The sequence below is a fragment of the Bufo gargarizans genome, chromosome 1, assembly GCF_014858855.1.
Source record: "Bufo gargarizans isolate SCDJY-AF-19 chromosome 1, ASM1485885v1, whole genome shotgun sequence".
Taxonomy (NCBI): domain Eukaryota; kingdom Metazoa; phylum Chordata; class Amphibia; order Anura; family Bufonidae; genus Bufo; species Bufo gargarizans.
The window spans coordinates 372689485-372703161 of NC_058080.1; positions in this window are offsets into that span (position 1 = coordinate 372689485).

A 13677-nucleotide genomic window follows, 5' to 3' on the forward strand; every position below is an offset into this window, starting at 1 on the left:
CAACATTTTATCAACGACGTCCTCAGGGACATGCTTGACCAATTTGTGGTAGCATATCTGGACGATATTTTGATTTTCTCAGAAGACCCTGAACAACATCGTGGGCATGTCCGCGGGGTTCTACAGAAACTCTGTGAACAGTCTCTCTATATTAAACTAGAGAAGTGTGAGTTTGAACAGACTTCCACCCAATTCCTCTGCTATATTATTTCCCCGGAGGGCTTAAGTATGGATCCCCAGAAGATCCAGGCCGTGACTGAGTGGCCCGCCCTGAAGAACGAAAAGGAGGTCCAGAGATTTATAGGTTTCGCAAACTTTTATCGGAAATTCATCAGGAACTTTTCGAAAATCATCGCCCCAATCACTCAACTAACAAAAAAGACTGTCCCCTTCATGTGGACTCCGGAGGCACAGGAGGCCTTTGCTAAACTGAAGTCCCTCTTCACCTCTGCCCCGATCCTGGCCCACCCAAACCCTGAGTTACCATTTACGGTCGAGGTGGACGCCTCCGACACTGCGGTGGGCGCAATTCTGTCTCAACGTTCAGGGGAAAAGATGCTCCTACACCCTTGCGCTTTCTTCTCCCGCCAGATGTCCCCCGCTGAACGGAATTACGACATCGGGAAAAAGGAACTGCTGGCAATCAAGGACGCTTTCACCAAGTGGAGACACTTGCTGGAGGGGGCCCACAATCCCATCTCTGTATACACCGACCACCAGAACCTAGAGTTTATCCGCAGCACCAAGAGACTCACCGTCAGACAGGCCAGGTGGAGTCTGTTTTTCTCCAGATTCAATTTTATTATCTCCTATCGCGCTGGGTCGAAGAACGGCAAAGCGGATGCTCTCTCAAGGATGTTCTCTGAACCCTCTCAGATCAATGAGGCTCCGGCCGGTATGCTTCCCGACAGAAGCATCCTAGGAGCCACCTACTTGAGGGAACTCCTGGGTTCCCTCAAGGAAGGGTATGAGAACGATCACCTCCTCACCTACCCACCTGGAGCTGTAAACCTTACTCTCAAGGGTGGCTACTGGTTGTACCGGGATCAGCAGTTGTACGTACCAGAATCTGCACGACTTGACGTACTTAAACTCAACCACGATTCCAAACCGGCCGGCCATCTGGGTATCAGAAGGACCCAGGAGCTCCTCTCCCGTTTCTTCTGGTGGCCAACTTACAGAAAAGATACCGAGAGGTTTGTCTCCTCATGCACGACGTGTGCACGCAACAAGACCCCCCGCTCCTCCCCCGTGGGCTTGCTATGTCCACTCCCAGTTCCCTCCCGCCCCTGGGGTTCAATCTCCATGGACTTTATTGTGGACCTTCCTCCCTCCAAGGGTATGAACACCATTCTGGTCGTCGTCGACCGTCTCACCAAAATGGCCCACTTCATCCCCTGCAAGGGCCTACCTACTGCCAAACAGACGGCCGATCTGGTACTCCGAGAGGTTTTTAGGCTACATGGGGCCCCGGACGATGTAGTTTCGGATCGGGGAGTACAGTTCACTTCCAGGTTCTGGAGAAACTTCTGTCAAGTCCTTGGGATCAAGGTGAACCTGTCTTCTGCGTTCCACCCCCAATCCAATGGGCAGACCGAGAGAACAAATCAAATCCTCGAGCAGTATTTGCGCTGTTTTGTCACCCATCTGCAGGACGACTGGCTGGACCACCTCTCCACGGCCGAGTTCGCCTATAACAATGCGGGGCACAGTTCTACCCAATACAGCCCATTCTACGCTAACACCGGCCTACACCCAACCTTCATCCCTCATTTGCCCATTTCCACCACAGTCCCAGCTGTGGCTGAACGTCTTGCAAGTCTACAACAGGCACAGGAAAATATTCGGGACAATTTACAACGAGCCCAGAGCCGCTTCAAGCAGGCAGCGGATAAACACCGCAAACCCGCTCCGGAATTCCAGGTAGGAGACAAGGTGTGGCTCTCCACCAGAAAGCTAAGCCCAAAGGTTCCCTCCCGGAAGTTGGGCCAAAAATACATGGGTCCTTTCCAGATCACGGCTCGAAGCAACAAAGTCACCTTCCGACTCGAACTTCCCGACTCCATCTGAGTTCACCCGGTTTTCCACTGCTCTCTCCTGAACCCACATGTTGAGAACACTTTCCCAGGCCGCCACCCCCCTCCTCCTCCTCCTCCGGTAAGAGTACAAGACCAATAGGAATACATTGTGGCCAAGATCCTTGACTCCAGACTCCACCATGGAAGGCTGCAGTATCTAGTTGGGTGGAAGGGCTATTCCCCCGAGCATAACTCCTGGGAGCCGGAGGAAAATGTCCATGCCCCCAGACTGGTAAAAGCTTTCCACCAAAGACATCCTGATAAACCATCGTCTGCGGTGCCCAGAGGTCACCTTGGAGGGGGGGAGTACTGTCAGGATTTGAACCCATGACCGGCCATGTCCCAGGCAGTAGCTCTAGCCACTAGACTACAAACCCTTCTGGACCTTTCCTTCTACTGAACTCTTTGATCTACCTTGTTCCAGCCTTGCCTTGTTAATCTCTGTGATTCCTTGCACCTGCTACTTCCTCTTTATAAGCCCAGCCTCTTGCACCAGATCCCTGCTGGTTATTGTTCTTCTGGACTTGATCCTGCTGCATCTACTGCTGTTCCTCTGTTGCTACTGCTACCAACTCGACTGCTGCCGACCACGGAATTGTCCCCGACTACTCTTCTGCTTGTCCCTACCAACTGAACTGCTACTACCGTACCCGATCCGGATTGTCTGACCACGCTCACTGCCGCCTGCCCTGCCCCACCGCCTGCCAACCGATTACGCCTCTGCCTGACTTCCTGCAACTACAACCTGCCTGTGGTCCTTGCCACTAGGCTCCCACCTCCAGCCAGCTGTCCTCTGACTCAGGTGAGCATGTAGGATTGTAACAATCAGGCTTCACGTCAGCCACCACTGTAACAGTCCATTGTCATATATTTAGGCCCAGGCACCCAGGCAGAGGAGAGAGGTCCCGTAACAGAGAATCTGGCTTCATGTCAGCAGAGAATCAGTCTGCATGTCATAGCAGAGAATCATGCTTCACGTCACCCAACATTGGAACAGTCCATTGTCATATATTTAGGCCCCGGCACCCAGACAGAGGAGAGGTTCATTCAACTTTGGGTTGCCCCGCAATATAATGGTAAAATGAAAATAAAAATAGGATTGAATGAGGAAGTGCCCTGGAGTACAATAATATATGGTTAAGGGGAGGTAGTTAATGTCTAATCTGCACAAGGGATGGACAGGTCCTGTGGGATCCATGCCTGGTTCATTTTTATGAACGTCAGCTTGTCCACATTGGCTGTAGACAGGCGGCTGCATTTGTCTGTAATGACGCCCCCTTGCCGTGCTGAATACACGTTCAGACAAAACGCTGGTCGCCGGGCAGGCCAGCACCTCCAAGGCATAAAAGGCTAGCTCTGGCCACGTGGACAATTTAGAGACCCAGAAGTTGAATGGGGCCGAACCATCAGTCAGTACGTGGAGGGGTGTGCACACGTACTGTTCCACCATGTTAGTGAAATGTTGCCTCCTGCTAACACGTTGCGTATCAGGTGGTGGTGCAGTTAGCTGTGGCGTGTTGACAAAACTTTTCCACATCTCTGCCATGCTTACCCTGCCCTCAGAGGAGCTGGCTGTGACACAGCTGCCTTGGTGACCTCTTGCTCCTCCTCTGCCTTGGCCTTGGGCTTCCACTTGTTCCCCTGTGACATTTGGGAATGCTCTCAGTAGCGCGTCTACCAACGTGCGCTTGTACTCGCGCATCTTCCTATCACGCTCCAGTGCAGGAAGTAAGGTGGGCACATTGTCTTTGTACCGTGGATCCAGCAGGGTGGCAACCCAGTAGTCCGCACACATTAAAATGTTGGCAACTCTGCTGTCGTTGCGCAGGCACTGCAGCATGTAGTCGCTCATGTGTGCCAGGCTGCCCAGGGGTAAGGACAAGCTGTCCTCTGTGGGAGGTGTATCGTCATCGTCCTGAGTTTCCCCCCCCAGCCACGCACCAGTGATGGGCCCGAGCTGCGTTGGGTGCCACCCCGCTGTGACCATGCTTCATCCTCATCCACCTCCTCCTCATCCTCGTCCTCCAGTAGTGGGCCCTGGCTGGCCACATTTGTACCTGGCCTCTGCTGTTGCAAAAAACCTCCCTCTGAGTCACTTCGAAGAGACTGGCCTGAAAGTGCTAAAAATGACCCCTCTTCCTCCTCATCCTCCTCCTGGGCCACCTCCTCTTCCATCATCGCCCTAAGTGTTTTCTCAAGGAGACATAGAAGTGGTGTTGTAACGCTGATAACGGCGTCATCGCCACTGGCCATGTTGGTGGAGTACTTGAAACAGGGCACACAGGTCTCGCATGGAGGCCCAGTCATTGGTGGTGAAGTGGTGCTGTTCCGCAGTGTGACTGACCCGTGCGTGCTGCAGCTGAAACTCCACTATGGCCTGCTGCTGCTCGCACAGTCTGTCCAGCATGTGCAAGGTGGAGTTCCACCTGGTGGGCACGTCGCATATGAGGCGGTGAGCGGGAAGGCCGAAGTTGCACAGACAGGCAAGCAACGGCAGGATGTGAATGCCGGAAGCGCGAACAGACGGCCCGCACTTTATGCAGCAGCTCTGACATGTCGGGGTAGTTGTGAATGAACTTCTGCACCACCAAATTCAGCACATGCGCCAAGCAAGGGATGTGCGTCAAACCTGCTAGTCCCAGAGCTGCAACGAGATTTCGCCCATTATCGCACACCACCAGGCCGGGCTTGAGGCTCACCGGCAGCAACCACTCATCGGTCTGTTGTTCTATATCCCGCCACAACTCCTGTGCGATGTGGGGCCTGTCCCCCAAACATATGAGTTTCAGAATGGCCTGCTGACGTTTACCCCGGGCTGTGCTGAAGTTGGTGGTGAAGGTGTGTGGCTGACTGGATGAGCAGGTGGAAGAAGAGGAGGAGGAGGAGGAAGCTGAGTAGGAGGAGGTGGCAACAGGAGACAAAGAATGTTGCCCTGCGATCCTTGGCGGTGGAAGGACGTGCGCCAAATAGCTCTCCGCCTGGGGCCCAGCTGCCACTACATTTACCCAGTGTGCAGTTAGGGAGATATAGCGTCCCTGGCCGTGCTTACTGGTCCACGTATCTGTGGTTAGGTGGACCTTGCCACAGATGGCGTTGCGCAGTGCACACTTGATTTTATCGGATACTTAGTTGTGCAGGGAAGGCACGGCTCTCTTGGAGAAGTAGTGCCGGCTGGGAACAACATACTGTGGTACAGCAAGTGACATGAGCTGTTTGAAGCTGTCTGTGTCCACCAGCCTAAATGACAGCATTTCATAGGCCAGTAGTTTAGAAATGCTGGCATTCAGGGCCAGGGATTGAGGGTGGCTAGGTGGGAATTTACGCTTTCTCTCAAATGTTTGTGAGATGGAGAGCTGAACGCTGCCGTGTGACATGTTTGAGATGCTTGGTGACAGAGGTGGTGGTGTTGGTGGTACATCCCCATGTTTGCTGGGCGGCAGGTGCCAACATTCCTCCAGAGGCGGAGGAAGAGGCCTAGGCGGCAGCAGCAGAAGAGGCCTAGGCGGCAGCAGCAGAAGAGGCCTAGGCGGCAGCAGCAGAAGAGGCCTAGGCGGCAGCAGCAGAAGAGGCCTAGGCGGCAGCAGCAGAAGAGGCCTAGGCGGCAGCAGCAGAAGAGGTAGCAGGGGGAGCCTGAGTGACTTCCTTGTTTTTAAGGTGTTTACTCCACTGCAGTTCATGCTTTGCATGCAGATGCCTGGTCATGCAGGTTGTGCTAAGGTTCAGAACGTTAATGCCTCGCTTCAGGCTCTGATGGCACAGCGTGCAAACCACTCGGGTCTTGTCGTCAGCACATTGTTTGAAGAAGTGCCATGCCAGGGAACTCCTTGAAGCTGCCTTTGGGGTGCTCGGTCCCAGATGGCGGCGGTCAGTAGCAGGTGGAGTCTCTTGGCGGCGGGTGTTCTGCTTTTGCCCACTGCTCCCTCTTTTGCTAAGCTGTTGGCTCGGTCTCACCACTGCCTCTTCCTCCGAACTCTGAAAGTCAGTGGCACGACCTTCATTCCATGTGGGGTCTAGGACCTCATCGTCCCCTGCATCGTCTTCCACCCAGTCTTGATCCCTGACCTCCTGTTCAGTCTGCACACTGCAGAAAGACGCAGCAGTTGGCACCTGTGTTTCGTCATCATCAGAGACATGCTGAGGTGGTATTCCCATGTCCTCATCATCAGGAAACTTAAGTGGTTGTGCGTCAGTGCATTCTATGTCTTCCATCGCTGGGGAAGGGCTAGGTGGATGCCCTTGGGAAACCCTGCCAGCGGAGTCTTCAAACAGCATAAGAGACTGCTGCATAACTTGAGGCTCAGACAGTTTCCCTGGTATGCATGGGGGTGATGTGACAGACTGATGGGCTTGGTTTTCAGGCGCCATCTGTGCGCTTTCTGCAGAAGACTGGGTGGGAGATAATGTGAACGTGCTGGATCCACTGTCGGACACCCAATTGACTAATGCCTGTACCTGCTCAGGCCTTACCATCCTTAGAACGGCATTGGGCCCCACCAAATATCGCTGTAAATTATGGCGGCTACTGGGACCTGAGGTAGTTGGTACACTAGGACGTGTGGCTGTGGCAGAACAGCCACGTCCTCTCCCAGCACCAGAGGGTCCACTAACACCACCACGACCATGTCCGCGTCCTTTACTAGATGTTTTCCTCATTGTTATCGTTCACCACAACAACAAAAATATTATTTGGCCCAATGTATTGAATTCAAATTCAGGCCTTTTTTTACAGACACCTAACACTATCTGACTATGTATTTAGGTACCGTATTACACTAATACAGGCACAGCAGTAACCACAGATTTAGCTGACTATAAATTTGAGGCCTATTATTTAGGCGCTGGGTGACAGGTATATGTTTACAGACAGAATTAGACTGGGATATGCACAGTAGCGTGTGTGTGAAGTTATTGAGAATGACCCTATGTGCACCTTGAATCTAATATACCCTTTTAGGGATAAATTTAAAGTAGGCCTGATACAGCAGAAACCACTAACTTAGAGAATTGCTAAATTGGGAATTTTATTTCAACCCAGAACAAAAACTGTGCTTTGACGGTCACTAAATAACTTGCCCAGCTACAGCAATAACCACAGATTTAGCTGACTGTAAATTTGAGGCCTATTATTTAGGCGCTGGGTGACAGGTATACGTTTACAGACAGAATTAGACTGGGATATGGCCAAAAAATAACCACACTTTTGATGGTTAAATGCACTTGGTGTGACAGCTTGACCCTGATGTAGGATATAGCCAAAAAATAACCACACTATTGATGGTTAAATGCACTTGGTGTGACAGCTTCACCCTGATGTAGGATATAGCCAAAAAACAACCACACTATTGAGGGTTAAATGCACTTGGTGACAGGCTTAGCTTGCCCCTGATGTAGTATATGGCCAAAAAATAACCACACTATTGATGGTTAAATGCACTTGGTGTGACAGCTTCACCCTTATGTAGGATATAGCCAAAAAATAACCACACTATTGAGGGTTAAAAGTACTTGGTGGCAGCTTGTGCTGGCGCACCACAAGACACAAAATGGCCACTGATCACCCCAGAAAAAAGTGAATGAAAAACGCTCTGGGCAGCCTAAAAACAGTGAGCAATTGAATAGCAGCAGTTCAATCATCCACAGCTGCAGATAGATCTCTTAATGAAGTCTTTTGGAGGAGTTAATCACTGCCTAATCTCGCCCTAACGTCGCAGCTGCAACCTCTCCCTACACTGATCAGAGCTTAAATAGAGGCTGGGTCACATGCTGCACTGGCCAATCACAGCCATGCCAATAGTAGGCATGGCTGTGACGGCCTCTTGGGGCAAGTAGTATGACGCTTGTTGATTGGCTGCTTTGCAGCCTTTCAAAAAGCGCCAAGAAAGCGACGAACACCGAACCCGGACTTTTACGAAAATGTTCGGGTCCGTGTCACGGACACCCCAAAATTCGGTACGAACCCGAACTGTACAGTTCGGGTTCGCTCATCCCTAGCTAGCAGACATAAAGATGGAGGTACATCAAATGGGGGCCCGAGTCTAATCACTCAAAGCCTCCCAGTTAGCTATCACTGAACACAGCAGAGGGCTGCACACTCAAATGAAGTCGCTACGCTCGCAGCTGAATAATGCCTACCTTAGCCTGGAAGATAAGAAGAATAGGGGACGGCGGAAAAATGTCAGAATTAGGGGGATCCCTGAATCCATACCTGCTGAAGAGCTATCGGACTGCATACGCCGAATCTTCTCAACACTAGTGGGGCAGGCGCATGCAGAAGCCATTATTATCAAGCATGCACACAGGGCCCTGAGACCCAAGCCAGCAGACGGAGACCCGCCGAGAGACACTTGTAGAGAAGAAATGGCACCGGCAGCATCTCACATCTTTTATTGCGACCCCCAGACAAGTAAAAACAGCAACGTTTCGGCTGAATCCCAGCCTTTGTCAAGCCTGAGAGACACTGTCTGCGCACTCCTGAATTGCCTAGACACGGCGGAGATCCTCAAAAAGGCGAGAGATAAAGAGGAAATTTTGTTGGATACTTACAAAATTCAGATCTTCCAAGACCTGGCAGCTAACACGCTTGCTAAACGGCGAGCCTTACGTCCGCTGATGGCGGAGTTGAGGGCAAGGAAATTGCCCATGAGATGGCTCTTCCCCTTTGGCCTGAGCACCCCCATTTCAGGCCGTCAGTACACAGTGCGTCACCCGGATGACCTGCCAAAGATTTGGGAAGCCCTGGAGATATCACCTATGGACATCCCATCGTGACTGCCTGTGTCTGCAGCAGAAGATCTCCCTCGTCTGCCCTCATCTGAGCCTTGGGCACTTTCATCTAAGTCCAGGTCGGCAAGAAGGAATCAGACCTCCGTGGACTGAAGGCTACCTTTGTGAGGGGTAAAAAGCCACCAGATGTAGCGTTAAAGTCTCCTTCTTGGGCTTATGACCCATGTATTTGTGAACCGCTGAGTTCCTGTTAGCATAGCTGTAAGTGGATTTGCTTTACCTGGACAGATATCATGGGAACGTGGGTATGGAACACAGAACCGAACATGGACATAGATTGCTGGGTGTGGGGGAGAGTTTGTTAAGCCAGACTAGATCCTCCGATTAGTCCTCTTTAACCATCGTGCGGCGGTACTCTCCCTCAGACCCTGCAATAGTCTAGACATTTGTCCTCCTGTGTTTCTGTATGATTTCATATGCGTTTTCACGTGTTTTTCCATGTGTTATGTATGTTTTCTTATGTTCTCTGAATCGAGTAGGCCTGGAAAGGCCCTTATACTGGCCGGAGGAGTGCGGAGTCCCTGGTCCTGTTGGGCTCTTCCACTGATGTTCCTCCCCCCGGCCTTATATTATTTAACAGTCTTTGCACTATTGTGCAGCGTTGCGCTGTTAGAGCCTAAGAGCTCTTTTTTCTCTTCTGTTTATACTACTATTCCCCGCCCCCCCCCATGTCGACCTACAGGATGATATCACTGAGGTGGTTATGATAGATATTGAGTGTTCAAAAGAAATATGGCTGAAATAACTGTTTGCACACTTAATGTTAATGGAATGAATGTACCCCAGAAAAGAAGCCAGGTATATCACACTCTTAAAAGAGAAAACGCTGACATACTCTTTTTGCAGGAGACTCACTTCCGGCATCAACATGTTCCAAATATGAACAGCAGAAGCTTCCCTGTCTGGTACCATTCTACCTATTCCTTGGCTGCACGTGGTGTCTCTATTGTTATAAGCAAAAATTTACCTTTCACCCTGACGGCTAAGATGTAGGACCCTCTTGGGAGGTATTTGTTTGTTAAGGGGAAAGTCCTTAATAGTAGCATCACTATGGCGAATGTCTGCGCACCAAATGCTAAGCAGGTTCCGTGGTTCATGCAGATATTGGCCACTCTCGGGGAGTTTATGGAAGGCTTATTAATCTTAGGGGGTGACTTAAACTGACTTTAGATCACAATATAGACTCCTCAAAATCCCCATCTCTAAGAAACACGTTTTTCTCACAGGTACATGGTACCTACCAGAGGCTGTACTACATCCTTATGTCTAACAGCTCACTTACCTCTTTAAAAAAAGCGGAAATTGGTAATTCCACTGTCTCTGATCATGCTTTGGTCAAAGTTAAGTGGAAATTGACAGACCTACCCCCAAAAGTATGGACGTGGCGGCTTAACACCACACTCTTTGAGGATGAAGCTAATAAGACCCAGATAGAGAAGAAGATCCAAAATTATTTCAATATAAATGACAGTCCCCAAACCCCCATGCCCATGATTTGGGAGGCTCATTAGGAGGTTATTAGAGGGGAACTGATTAGCGTAGGCTCCAGAGTAAAGAAACATAGATCCCAACAGTTAAACTCTCTGCTGACGCAGATTTCTACCCTGGAAACCCTAGATAAAGCCAGACAGTCAGACAAAGTGCAATCCGCGCTTAGGGCGCTGCGCTACCAGGTTAAAGATCTATTAAACATTAAAACAGCCAAAATATTGCAATCACTACGATTTAAATATGTTTGTCATGGAGATAAGGGATCTAAGGTTATGACTAGAGTTGAGCGAACACCTGGATGTTCGAGAAGTTCGGTCGAACTTCCCAGAAATGTTCGGGTTCGGGATTCGAACTCGACCCGAACTTCGCTCCGAACCCGAACCCCATTGAAGTCAATGGGGACCCGAACTTTTCGGCACTAAAAAGGCTGTAAAACAGCCCAGGAAAGGGCTAGAGGGCTGCAAAAGGCAGCAAAATGTAGGTAAATCCCCTGCAAACAAATGTGGATATGGAAATGAATCGAAATAAAAATAAAATAAATACAAATTAACCAATATCAATTGGAGAGAGGTCCCATAGCAGAGAATCAGGCTTCATGTCATAGCAGAGAACCAGGCTTCATGTCATAGCAGAGAACCAGGCTTCATGTCATAGCAGAGAATCAGGCTTCACGTCACCCACCACTGGAACAGGCCATTGTCAGATATTTAGGCCCCGGCACCCAGACAGAGGAGAGAGGTCCCATTGCAGAGAATCGGGCTTCATGTCATAGCAGAGAATTAGGCTTCACGTCACCCACCACTGGAACAGGCCATTGTCAGATATTTAGGCCCCGGCACCCAGACAGAAGAGAGAGGTCCCATAGCAGAGAATCAGGCTTCATGTCATAGCAGAGAATCAGGCTTCATGTCACCCAACACTGGAACAGGCCACTGTCAGATATTTTTAGGCCCCGGCACCCAGACAGAGAAGACTTCATTCAACTTTGGGTTGCCCCGCAATATAATGGTAAAATGAAAATAAAAAGAGGATTGAATGAGGAAGTGCCCTGGAGTACAATAATATATGGTTAAGGGGAGGTAGTTTTAAATGTATAATCTGCACAAGGGATGGACAGGTCCTGTGGGATCCATGCCTGGTTCATTTTTAGTCCGCACACATTAAAATGTGGGCAACTCTGCTGTCGTTGCGCAGGCACTGCAGAATGTAGTCGCTTATGTGTGCCAGGCTGCCCAGAGGTAAGGACAAGCTGTCCTCTCTGGGAGGCGTATCGTCATCGTCATGCATTTCCCCCCAGCCACGCACCAGGGCCCGAGCTGCGTTGGGTGCCACCCCGCTGTGAACATGCTTCATCCTCATCCTCCTCCACCTCCTCCTCATCCTCGTCCTCCCCATCCTCCAGTAGAGGGCCCTGGCTGGCCACATTTGTACCTGGCCTCTGCTGTTGCAAAAAGCCTCCCTCTGAGTCACTTCGAAGAGACTGGCCTGAAAGTGCTAAAAATGACCCCTCTTCCTCCTCCTGGGCCACCTCCTCTTCCATCATCGCCCTAAGTGTTTTCTCAAGGAGACATAGAAGTGGCATTGTAACGCTGATAACGGCGTCATCGCCACTGGCCATGTTGGTGGAGTACTCGAAACAGGGCACACAGGTCTCGCATGGAGGCCCAGTCATTGGTGGTGAAGTGGTGCTGTTCCGCAGTGTGACTGACACGTGCGTGCTGCAGCTGAAACTCCACTATGGCCTGCTGCTGCTCGCACAGTCTGTCCAGCATGTGCAAGGTGGAGTTCCACCTGGTGGGCACGTCGCATATGAGGCGGTGAGCGGGAAGGCCGAAGTTACGCTGTAGCGCAGACAGGCGAGCAGCAGCAGGATGTGAACGCCGGAAGCGCGCACAGACGGCCCGCACTTTATGCAGCAGTTCTGACAAGTCGGGGTAGTTGTGAATGAACTTCTGCACCACCAAATTCGGCACATGCGCCAGGCAAGGGATGTGCGTCAAACCGGCTAGTCCCAGAGCTGCAACGAGATTTCGCCCATTATCGCACACAACCAGGCCGGGCTTGAGGCTCACCGGCAGCAACCACTCGTCGGTCTGTTGTTCTATACCCCGCCACAACTCCTGTGCGGTGTGGGGCCTGTCCCCCAAACATATGAGTTTCAGAATGGCCTGCTGACGTTTACCCCGGGCTGTGCTGAAGTTGGTGGTGAAGGTGTGTGGCTGACTGGATGAGCAGGTGAAAGAAGTGGAGGAGGAAGCCGAGTAGGAGGAGGAGGCAACAGGAGGCAAAGAATGTTGCCCTGCGATCCTTGGCGGCGGAAGGACGTGCGCCAAACAGCTCTCTGCCTGGGGCCCAGCCGCCACTACATTTACCCAGTGTGCAGTTAGGGAGATATAGCGTCCCTGGCCATGCTTACTGGTCCACGTATCTGTGGTTAGGTGGACCTTGCCACAGATGGCGTTGCACAATGCACACTTGATTTTATCGGATACTTGGTTGTGCAGGGAAGGCACGGCTCTCTTGGAGATGTAGTGGCGGCTGGGAACAACATACTGTGGGACAGCAAGCGACATGAGCTGTTTGTAGCTGTCTGTGTCCACCAGCCTGAATTACAGCATTTCATAGGCCAGTAGTTTAGAAATGCTGGCATTCAGGGCCAGGGATCGAGGGTGGCTAGGTGGGAATTTACGCTTTCTCTCACATGTTTGTGAGATGGAGAGCTGAACGCTGCCGTGTGACATGGTTGGGATACTTGGTGACGGAGGTGGTGGTACATCCTCTGTTTTCTGGGCGGCAGGTGCCAACGTTCCTCCAGAGGCGGAGGAAGAGGCCGAGGCGGCAGCAGCAGAAGAGGTAGAAGGGGGAGCCTGAGTGAGTTCCTTGTTTTTAAGGTGTTTACTCAACTGCAGTTCATGCTTTGCATGCAGATGCCTGGTCATGCAGGTTGTGCTAAGGTTCAGAACGTTAATGCCTCGCTTCAGGTTCTGATGGCACAGCGTGCAAACCACTCTGGTCTTGTCATCAGCACATTGTTTCAAGAACTGCCACGCCAGGGTACTCCTTGAAGCTGCCTTTGGGGTGCTCGGTCCCAGATGGCGGTGGCCAGTAGCAGACGGACTCTCTTGGCGGCGGGTGTTCTGCTTTTGCCCACTGTTCCCTCTTTTGCTACGCTGTTGGCTCGGTCTCACCACTGCATCTTCCGCCGAACTCTGAAAGTCAGTGGCAGGACCTCATTGTCCCCTGCATCGTCTTCCACCCAGTCTTCCTCCCTGACCTCCTGTTCAGACTGCACACTGCAGAAAGACGCAGCAGTTTGCACCTGTGT